This window comes from Leptidea sinapis, chromosome 12, assembly GCF_905404315.1.
Source record: "Leptidea sinapis chromosome 12, ilLepSina1.1, whole genome shotgun sequence".
Classification (NCBI taxonomy): Eukaryota; Metazoa; Arthropoda; class Insecta; order Lepidoptera; family Pieridae; genus Leptidea; species Leptidea sinapis.
In genome coordinates, this window is record NC_066276.1 from 10699232 (window position 1) to 10703167 (window position 3936).

The 3936-nt window shown below is 33.8% G+C and overlaps 1 long non-coding RNA gene across 1 annotated transcript; it reads left to right on the forward strand.

The window, feature by feature from the left end:
- Positions 1–212: 212 nt before the first annotated feature.
- On the forward strand, positions 213–2597 carry LOC126967278 (uncharacterized). Its single transcript, XR_007729959.1, has 3 exons — positions 213–308; positions 1631–2144; positions 2448–2597. It is a non-coding gene; the product is annotated as an uncharacterized LOC126967278 (long non-coding RNA).
- Positions 2598–3936: the final 1339 nt, after the last annotated feature.

The following is a 3936-nucleotide window of genomic DNA, read 5'->3' on the forward strand; positions in this document are numbered from 1 at the left end:
TTTTATTGTTATTCGATAATTCTACAGATGGCACGAATGTTTACTAATTTGCGATTTATATATTCAATCGCATTACTAAATTGGCGTACCGAGCGTTATATTTCAAGGCATTTTATGTCTGGCATTTTAGTAAAAATAATCTATGGATCTATCGACAGTATAATTTTTCCAATCATCTATGGAATGCCATATCTGTCTGTCAGTGGGCTGTATCTCGTAAACCGCGATAGCTGGACATAACCCATGGCTTCTCAAACATACGTTTTACTCAGTTGAGGAGTTCTACAAGATGCCAGTTATTTGACTAGGTAAAACTTATTTTACAATACGTAAAAAATATTTATGTTCTTTATATACATAACAATTTATAATTACATAATACTGTATTATTGTGAGGTAGGACTTCCCTACCTATTTAAAATGATAATTTGAATTTTAAATTGACCTATTTTTGCTTTTTGACTTGTAACATGGTGTTATTAATAAATGATTTGATTTGATTTGATTTGCATTATTCGGTCTTAAGGGCGCCGTAGCAAATAGGCAAACAAGGCATAACATCTTCTGCCTCAAGGTGCCGAGCGCAATTGTAGTGCCACTCAGTATTGTTGGGTTTTTCAAGAATGAGTGGCACTGCATTGTGATGGGCAGGCCAATTACAATCAGCTGAACATCCTGCTCGTCTCGTCCCTTTTTATAATAAAAGAAAACCATACACCACAACGGGGATGTTTCGTCGCTGGGCTCTCCTTTTTCCTCGTCCCCTCTTCTCTTTAATCTTCCTTTCATTATCTTGTCATATCATCCTGGTTTTACCCCTCCATCACTCTCCGATCACGGTGTCAACTTGCACCAAGTCTTGCTTCGAGAAATTCACCTCAGAAGAGACCAGATCTCCGTAATAAACTGGTCCCGCGACAGTTGACAGCTGAGATTTTAACTGAATGTCTATTAGTATAAGCACATAGTATGGATGGATACTTACGGTATAACTATAACAACTATCAATAGATAAAACTTATTTGTTTTCGAAACGACGAAAACTGTTTCTCTTTTTTGTATAAGAAGAGGCAAACAGAATGTATTTTTTGTTTTTTTTTGTAATATATAGGTACTTTCTGATTCTCGTTAAAATATTTGGAATGTACACGGAGTAATATCGTGTATGATGTACGTTTTATAATTGTGACATAACTTTGAATTAATATGATTTGAATTTTTCTATCAAAGACTAAAGTAATTCTAAGTTTATAGTTTAGATCTGCCCTAAAAGATATTAGTAAGGCACATGTTATCAATACTAATCTTTATGTCAATACAAATCAGCCTAACTGAGTGCGAAATGTGCTAATGGCTTTATGAAATATTAAAGTCGTTAATATTGTTAGTTACGAATGGACACGTCAACAAACGGAACTTCTACAGCTTCTCAATTTCGTATTTTAATCCAATCCTTTACTGTCACTCATTGAATCCAGTCAAGTGTTTTTCGTTTTACTTTTACACTTACTAAGTACATTAGCAGCTTTTTATGTCTGGTAATTGGATTACTGAATATTTTGTTGCCACTAATGTGTTGCTAAAATGCGCTGAAAGAGAGAGTTTAATATTCCTTTATGAAATGTTACAGAAATTTTATCTTCATCGCAAATTAAAACAATATAATACTTGAAAATTGTCGATAGTGATTCAACAGGTAAATAAGAAAAGGTTGGATAAGAGTAAAAGCTTTAAGGCTTTAAGGCTGAATGAGAATCGTTTCACAGTCGAGAATTTGACAAGAAGGTTCTAGAAGAAAATCATATACTGAAACCACGGAATGATCCTTTTGTTGTTGAGTATTTGTATACCGCTTAGATCTCAAGAAGAATAATTTAAAAGAATCACTTTTAAAAATACACTCCTCGAGCATTGAGTTACCAGTCATAGACTGTCGTCGGTAAAACAAGGAGGCTAACTAACATGAGAATACATGAGAAATCTTACCTAGTAATTAGTGCTCTGAGAAGGGAAGGAATGAAATTCTTGATTTTGACGAAGTAAATCATCATGAAAATAAGCAAACTGTCAGAACACCGATACATAACGGAAGTTTCAATACATGCATTCCCTAAGTATCAAAGTATTTCGACATTAAAATTAATGTAAACTTCAAATATATTACTATTATTAAGTATAATTATATTTTATAAATGTAAACTGATTGCTGTATCTTGCTGGAACCACGAGAAAAATAAAGATGTAGTTATTATATATTGAAATAAGTACTAATTCTATGCTTAGAACTAATGTAATAGAATATAAAATCTCGTTACACTCTAGTAATTTTTTTAACTAATTAGAATCATATATGTGGAAACTAGTTAATGGCATTTTATTATACAAATAGATGTCAACATAGTTTTAAATAGCTCTAAGTTTTGATAATAAATAAATAACTGTTTCAGCTGATCTTGACAAAAACCTAATTTTATGATGGTCCATGCTTGCACCCCCCAGTATTTGGAAAAGAACATTCATTTGGATTGGGCAGCTATACGTCGTAACCTCACCCTTTACAACATAGAACGTTATGAATCGATGAGTGAGATCGGTGCAGCTTGCTTATCTTCTACAAGAGTTGTCTTCTACTCTAAAAGAAGTAATAAAACTTCGGATAGCTTACAAAATGTTTTTTTTTAAATGAAAATAAGGGACGAGACGATAAGACCGTTCAGCTGATTGTAATTGATACGCCCTGCCCATTACAATGCAGTGCAGAATGATGATGTTAAGTCTCATTTGCCCAGTTATTTCACTAGCTAAGGCGCCCTTCAGACCATAACACAGTAATTCATATTACTGCTTCACAGCAGAAATAGGCGCTGTTGTGGTACCCATAATCTAGGTGGCATCCTGTGCAAAGGAGCCTCCCACTGGTGATCACCATTACCATTGCTCATAACAAAAACATTGTCATTGCATTGTAAGCTATAAATACTTCTTATTAATTGAATCTCTACTTCCAATCATAACTTACCGTCTGTTACTTTCGTGTTTTTTACATCGGAGCTCTGAGATTTACAACCTACCACATAAACTTTAGCAATTGTCGTTAAACTTCCTTATTTTACGCCATAAGTTTTTCTCGTTTATTCTCCCTGAAAATGTGACAGGCACGAACGTAAAATTTTATGTTTTACAATGTGAAAATAGTGAGGAATTAGAACTAGCAATTGTCTGCTTTCCTTGGAAGTTAAATTAAAAGCACAAATTACATCTCACTATTATACTTGTGACCAGAAAGTGGAATCTAAAAATGATTTTTTTAATGAAGATGGACAGGCGAATATACGGTTACCTAATGTTGAGTGATCATCGCCCCCTACATTCTCTTGCCAAACCAGTGAAATCACAGGGCGTTGCAAGCCTTTTAGAAATGTGTACGCCCAGTTTCTTGAAAAATAGATTATTCAGTGTTAATTGTAAAAGAAAAACTATCAATACAAGGAGATCATAAATCTGTGATCTCTTTCGTATATTAAAAGCAAAGAGTTTGAGAATGATAATAAGTTTGACTCGGTTGGAATTCAGGCGGAAAACATTAACAGTCGTGGAATATTAATTTTCAGGTTTTTAATATTTTAACTATATCCATTTTTTATGGAAGAGGAGGACAAACGAGCGTACGTGTCACCTGGTGTTAAGTGATCACCGCCGCCCGCATTCTCTTGCAACACCAGAGGAATCACTAGGGTGTTTGTCGTATAGTCCTGTAAATGGAAGAAAGGAAGGTCATTCCAGAGATTGTCTTGGCGAAGACGTATTATTCAAAACTGGAATTCAAAACTTATTCTTTTTTGTTATACGAATTATATGCGTATAATTTTTTTTAATAAATTTAATTAATTTACTAGTTTTAGGGCTGAAATTCTAGCCTTTCTGTTCCTGAAAAAT